Source organism: Rhineura floridana, chromosome 5 (assembly GCF_030035675.1).
Source record: "Rhineura floridana isolate rRhiFlo1 chromosome 5, rRhiFlo1.hap2, whole genome shotgun sequence".
NCBI lineage: Eukaryota > Metazoa > Chordata > Lepidosauria > Squamata > Rhineuridae > Rhineura > Rhineura floridana.
The window spans coordinates 30192257-30199973 of record NC_084484.1 but is presented as its reverse complement, the minus strand read 5'-3'; positions in this window follow the sequence as shown (position 1 = coordinate 30199973).

Genomic DNA, 7717 nt, shown 5'->3' with positions numbered 1-7717 from the left:
TTATAGCATGTGATAAGATTAATGTGGTACAGTACAGTATATGGTTTGAGTTGCTGAGCATTCAGGGATCCAGTATTTCTGCTCAACCATAATGCAGGTCCATGTTCCTACCTCACAAATCATGATGGAGATCAATCACCTATGTAAGCATAGCTCTTCTGATCAAGAACAGGAGATCTGTGTGCAGAAGCAGCCTTCCGTGTACATAGTTATTGCAGATGTCACTGTGGATCTGTATGTACATCCACATTTATATTGTTAATAACTCCCACCGAATTGGCTAAATAGTGTCTCTTTATGTATACTAATATACATGTGCCACCATTTAGAACCACTGAGTATTGTGCATGACTAGCTGTCCATGACCTAGAGCTGAACTGGGCCCGATGTGATGTCTCCTCCTTTTCCACCAGCAAGCCCAGAGACTGTACCAACAAGGTGACTTTTAAATGCCCTTGGAATACTGACATTGAGGAGGGAGTTTATGCAGTTTCATTTGCCTGGTTATTTTTTCTTGTATTTATTTGTTTAAAGGTGTTTTGAGACCTCCCTTCTGTAAAACTGTCAGGGTGACATACAAGAACATCATTTTTTTAAAAAAAAAAATCACAATAAAATGAACACAAATAAGAACAATAGCATCACACACACACACCCCAAAAGAGCATCAGAGGCAGATGAAACTGATCAGGCAGTTCATATTCTGTGTTGCAAACAAAAAACATCCTCCCCTAGCACTGAAAAGATAGCATAGTTATGGTGAGGGGAGGGAGAATCTGTTCATTTCGGATTCTCACCATTTCTCATTTTCACTCCTCCACATTTCCATATCATTAGAAAAGGTCCCAGTGAAAATCCATCAGCATTTTAATGCACATTTCTTCCTATATACATATGTTTGTGTGTGACTGTGCTTAATATACACATTTTCGCAGAGCATTTTCCCTCATATAAGGCAAGTTTGTATTTTTATTCCCACCAACATGCATGCTTTACCATAGGATATGCATTTTTGTGTCCATGACTCTGCTGGATAGCTGCCTTGCAAAATTCATAGAAGTGTGGATGTCAAAGGATGGCTGTGTTTCAATTTGCTTATTGTTTTGGAAGATGTGAATTAAGCAAGTTCGTCTTTAAATGAGAACTGAATCAAATCTCTCCCCCATCTTTATTGGAGTTTCTTTGGGACGGTTCTCTTTTCAGTCGTTATTCATCTAACCTCAGATGGCAGGGGAACCCAATACGAGCCTTAGATGATAAACTCAGTGTTTGGACAGTTGTATGTTGTAGAAAAGCCTTCCTCAATGAAGCGCCCTCCAGATTCATTGGACTACATGCTGGCTGCAACTGATTGGAGTTGTACTCCAAAACATCTGGAGGGCAGCACGCTGGGGAACGCTGTTGCAGAAGATGGTCTTCTAGGAATCCACGTTGCAAACTAGTTAGGGATCAAGAGGATCAAGGGCCTGCTGTTCTTTGCATTTTTCTTCCATATTCTTTCTCAGCCCAGATCTCATATGATTGTTGAACTCCCTTGCTGCAGGTTCTTATGACTAATTCATAAACCCAAAGTTATCAGGAGCCAGAATGAGCAAGCTCTTTGGTCGCTCAATTTATCACTTCTTTTACAGCAAAAGACATCTGGTTCTACTCCAACTTTCTTCATAAAAAAGCTACCAAGCATGAATCATTCCTCAGCCATCTAATCATTATTGCCTTCTTGATCCATTGTGTAATTATAACATCATAGTTCCATTTGCGTTGGTCTTTCACATTTTAAATACTTAACTTCAGATACTTATGACTTCCATTAAAATCGTCCCAGAGGTCTAATAATCCCTCGTTCATTTGAAACCTGAATATGATTCACTGTTTTTCTGAGGTTAAGGTGGCATTACTGGTGAAGATGGTGTCTAAAAAGTGTTTTCCATTCCAACCCCCTCCTAAATTTATGGCACATTTTCTTAACGCGTGATTCCAAAGAAAAATAATAAATGTCCCCAAAATCCCACCTTGGAGTAAAAATGAGTGCTTGTTAAATATCTGATGAAATCTAGCCTGGAAGGATGAGGAGCAGGCACGTATTTAACATGCAAATATAACAGACTTTTGTGGTACCTGAAAAACTTTAACATATCTGTTGGCACAAGCTATTGTGGACTACAGTCCACTTTATCAGATGTGTCACTTGTCTTTGGTTGGTAGAGGATGCACCTGATGAAGTAACCCCTGGTCCGCAAAAGCTTATGTGACAATACATTTATTAATCTTTTAAGGTGCCACAAGACTTTTTGCTTTCGCTGCAACAGCTTAATATGACCACCCCTCTGAAGAGTATTCAACATGCGTGAATTGTAATTATGTATTATTCTATGTCAGGAGTGGGGAACTGGATCTGGATGATGGGCCAGATCTTGGGGTTTCCTCAACCCCAGTGGGGTACTTTACCAGGTGGGTGGGATCCTGCCCACCTCCCACTCACCTGATGTCACTAAGACACCAATGGAGCCATTTGTCCTGGGTTACAAAAGAAAAGAAAAGCCAAGCAAGGCTTGAAGTTGCCATTTATCAGCTGATAGGCAATGGCATCAATCCCGCTGAAGTTTATTTATTTATTTAAGGCACTTATATACTGCACCATTAGCATTTATGAGCAGTGATCCCCGTGGCCTGCTTTGGGCAGGGGTTCACTGGGCTACCAAGTTCCTCATAGGATGCTCAATAGTTCAGCCAATCCCAGCAGGTTTGTTTCTCACCACCAATCAGCTGATTGTTGGTGGCAGCAAGACTTCCTTGTCAATACCCAAACAGGTGCACACTTTAAGGCTCCCAGTTATGCATTGGCAGCTGCATTTCCACCTGTGTCAGTTTTTGCCAGCTGCACTGAGGTGATTAATGAGGCTGTAAAACAATTAGCCGGTAGCTGGCCAGGCAGGGGCTGGGTTGTAACTCAGGCAAGGCTTGAGAATAATGAAGGAAAGCAAGGAAGGGTCTAGGGTTTTGAGGTCAACATACCAGTCTTTCTTTCTTTCTTTCTTTCTTTCTTTCTTTCTTTCTTTCTTTCTTTCTTTCTTTCTTTCTTTCTTTCTTTCTTTCTTTCTTTCTTTCTTTCTTTCTTTCTTTCTTTCTTTCTTTCTTTCTTTCTTTCTTTCTTTCTTTCTTTCTTTCTTTCTTTCTTTCTTTCTTTCTTTCTTTCTTGCCCTTCCTCCCAACAGGAGCCCAGGGTGGCAAACAGAAGCACTAAAAACGCTTTAAAACATCATAAAAACAGACCTTAAAATACATTAAAACAAAACGTTAAAAACATTTTTTAAAAGCTTTAAAAATATCTTTTTTAAAAGGGTTAAAAACATTATTAAAAATATATTAATAAGTAATTCTAACACAGAGACAAACTGGGATAGGTCTCAACTTAAAAGGCTTGTTGAAAGAGAAAAGTCTTCAAAAGGCGCCGAAAAGATAGTAGAGATGGCACCTACCTAATATTCAAAGGGAGGGAATTCCACAGGGTAGGTGCCGCCACACTAAAGGTCCGTTTCCTATATTGTGCAGAACAAACCTCCTGATAAGATGGTATCTGCAGGAGGCCCTCACCTGCAGAGCACAGTGATCGACTGGGTATATAAGGGGTTAGACTGTCTTTCAGGTAGCCTGGTCCCGAGCTGTATAGGGCTTTGTACACCAAGACTAGAACCTTGAACTTGGCCAGGTAGCAAATGGGCAGCCAGTGCAATTATTTCAACAGCAGGGTGACATGTTAGCAATACCCTGCCCCAGTTAGCAGTCTCACTGCTGCATTTTGCACCAGCTGCAGCTTCCGGACCAATCTCAAGGGCAGCCCCACATAGAGCGCATTACAGTAATCCAGCCTGGAGGTTACCAGCACGTTATCAGGCTATCCCAGTCCAGAAATGGCCATAGCTGCCTTACCAGCTGAAGCTGGTTAGAGGCACTCCTAGCCAAAAACAAGGTCAGTAGCAAGTCAAGGGTTCAATCTAACAAGGCAGTCTGGGTTTCAAGACTCAGCAGGACCTGGCATGCCTGACATTGCTTCCAGCAGAGGGCACAAGGCCTCTCACTGCCTTTTAAGCTCCCCTCTCTGGTTCAGGAGCTAGTAATCAGCTCTCTGACTCCTGGGAGTTATAGCCTTAAATGGCCAGAATGCCTGAGCTGCTCTGCTATTCGTGGGCTTCTTTGCTCTGCAGGGGGCAGAGGGGCCTCTTGTTCACTCCCTGAGTCTGACTGAGAGACTCCAGCTTTGACCTGAACATGTTCTGGCAGTGGGAGGTCTGCAAGTACATCTTGGGTGAGTCTGTGTGTTTCCTCTTCTGGGTCTGCTGTGCCAAGCCGCTGCTGTTCCTTCATCCCTGAGAACTCATCTGATAGAGGCATGACAATGTGCCCCCCTCCTGATGTCAAATGTGATGTCAGGTGCAGGGCAAGTGGATGTGGTTTGGGGGAAATAGCCTCATGGCGAAATTGGTACCCATGCTGGGTCTAACTAGGCCTGCAGGCTGGAGTTTCCCTACTCCTGTTTTGAGTTTTAAGGTTTAGTACTTGTTCATGTTTATGGCCACCCCAGTGTTGATGCCCTGAGAGTATGTGGGGGTTGTCAGAAGACTGACAGCTGAGCATCATGGCTAAGGGAGCCCTACACGTGGCTGCTGAAATTTGCATAATCACAGCATCCTGGAAAAGGGCTGTTGCAATTATGAAATACAGACGTAAGCATCAAGCACGTGTAGTGATTTGTGGACTGATGGAAAGCACCATATAAATGCTAAATAGTAATATTATCATTACAATAACTATGCAATTAAAATAATTCATTCTTTTCTCTGTTGTGTGCTGAAGAATGGAAGGATGTGTCAGAAGAGCCTGTCTAGCTAAACTGGCAGCAAGGAATTTCTGACTACACTAGAGCTTTTACAGCTCCTCAACTCTTGAAGTAGATGACCTTGACTTATCTCCAAAAGATGCATAAAACATAAGCCTGTCCTTTTGTAATAGGTTTTTTTTTTTAAGGAAACTGTCTTGTGTGTGAAAAACATAAATCTCTTCTGAGATCCTTTGATATAAGTAGTGACCTGAAGTTCTGCAATAGCTCTTTTGAGGGGGGGACAGGGGGAGCGGGTGGCTTGGTTGGTTTTTAAATATATGATTCTACATACTTGTAAGAGAGATCTGTATGACAAGCAAGAAATGGCAAGGCCACCTGCTCATGGTGGGCATATTCAGGGCCTCTGATGTATTGATTCAGATCATCTGATCCCTGCAAAGCCCATACAACAGACAGCTCATCTTCCCTGGTAGATCAGTGATAGATCAGTTCTAACGCATGGTGGTATGAATGGCAAAGACATCCTTTGCAGCATGTATTGTGCTGAACTCAGCTTGAAATGTATTCTTCATGCTGTTTTAGAATAATGGTTTTATGTATTGCTGTCATGGTCTGAAATAACCCTTTGCGAAAATTGTTATGTTGAAAAGTGGTATACAAATATTGACTGTAAATAAGGATTTCTTTGCAGGTCAATATTAAGACTTTTAAACATAAAATGATTCATCTGGGGCCAATGAGGGGCCCCAGATGAATCATTTTATGTTTATATGTTTTAATCGAAAGTACCACAATAAAATAAGTGCTTAAAGCACTTCATCTGTCAAGAAGGCATACCACCATTGGCAATGTTTATTTCATTGTGGCAGCTTCAGTACTGGCATATGTGTACACACAGTTTCTCACTGGATTACCAAACTTTCAGCTGCACTGGCATTAGAAGTCTATCCCTGAACTCATTCCACTTTCCACATTCAGTTCTATTCTTAGCTACATACTTCAAGTCTCTGTCCCTTCCATTTTTTCCAACTCATCATGTACTCTATTCGTCTTTCTTTTTCTTTTTCTTACAATAAGGTATTCTTCTCCTGATTCCTCTTTGCCATTCACTTTGTTTCATGACTCTTTCCATATCTCATTATCTGTCCTATTTGCTGGGTATGAATTTGTGTGTGTATATATGTGTGTGTGTGTATACACAATTATATATACGTGTGTGATAGCAATTTTGTGAAGTCAGCTCTCCAGCTAGGCAGGTCTGAAGGTAGAGGCAAAATCGTTCTTTTCAATTCCATATTTTAAAGATGCATCGGGAAATGTTAGAGATAGATACTCGATGTGGGTGTTACTGCATATTCTTCATCGTCCAATTCCATACTACTCTGGACAGTCAATGGCATTTTCCCTTCTCATATCAATATTTTTCCCAGAGGGCTGGCTGCAGTGGGTCTGTCAGGGCAGGTCTTTGGAGCAAAGGTCCAAGATCCTACTCAGCAGAATGAGCAGGAGGCCTCCCAAACACAGCAGAGCTGGCCTGCCAAATTTTGAAAAAATGAAATCCTACATATTACCATGTCAAATGTCCCATTAAGGCCATTAAGGCCAGAGTCTAAAATTATCCCTGGTTGGTTGATCATTCTCCGCACACCAGTAGTATAGTGGCAAATTGAGAAGCGTAGGGTCCCTTCATGACAGTCATAGCCATGCTTCCCCCCCCTTTTTTGCTGCTGGCTTGAGAATGAGATCCTTGGTAATGCCTTCTCCCAGAACAACTGATGTCCCTGGAAGCCAATCAACAGGAATGGGCAGTGTGTTAGCTACTGAGAAGAGTCTTCTCAGTGGCTGACTCAACTCCTTTTATTCTGATTGGCTCCAATCAGCAGGAAAAGACAAGGAAGCATATTAGAAGACACTTTTATGCTGACTGGCGTGTAGGATGCTGGAGACAAAGGGACGCTGCAGGGACCCTGCTCACACAAGAAGTAAGGTGTCTAAGATCCCTCAAGTCCCTGGATGACTTACACCCCTGCCGCACACATGTAATTTTTTGTTCCTCAATACTCAGGCATATTCACTCTGGGAGTGTAAGATACAGTATCAACTATCCTAGGCTGCTGTGAAGAACCTCCGTCTCAAATAGATGCTCAGAGCAGACTCATTGAAATTAATGGAGATGACTAACTTAACTCCATTGATTTGAATAGGTCTAATTTGAGTAGGGCTTTATTGGGGTGAAGCAGAATACTGGTGATGGTGGTGGTGGTGGTGATTGTGATGGTGACAATTATCATTATTCCAGATTGATGACATTCCTTCAAACACTATCAGCAAAATCATTCCTGTAAAGAATCCCAGGGGAACACTGCATGATCATTAGCAATCAAAAGTATATTAATTCCCCTCTGAGTATTATTTTGCAAGCTGGTTTCATCAATGATGTCTTATTTTGACAAGAGATGATCAATCGATCAGAGCGGCAGTAGGTGAGAAAGCTGGTGAGTATGAAGGTGCTCTTCCTCTAATAAGTGTTGATGTTTCCTGATTAATGGAGATCAATTCACCCAATTTTTGCAGAATTAAATTTGATCGGATTCCCCCCACCTCGTGCGTGCGGACAGATCCCCCCATCCCTAAGTTGCACTAATAAGTTGCACTAATGTTTATTGTGTAAAAAAAAAAGTGGGGTTTTTTTGGCAGCATTCTGACAGACACACATTCTTTGAGCACCTAGAACAAATATATTACAAAATACATGCTCCTATTCCATAGTGACAACATTTTGGGGTAGCTTCACGAGCTGGCCAGTAGGGATAGGTGAGAATTTCAATTCAGTTCACATTTCATGCACAATTTATCAAATTCACACTTTCTGAAACA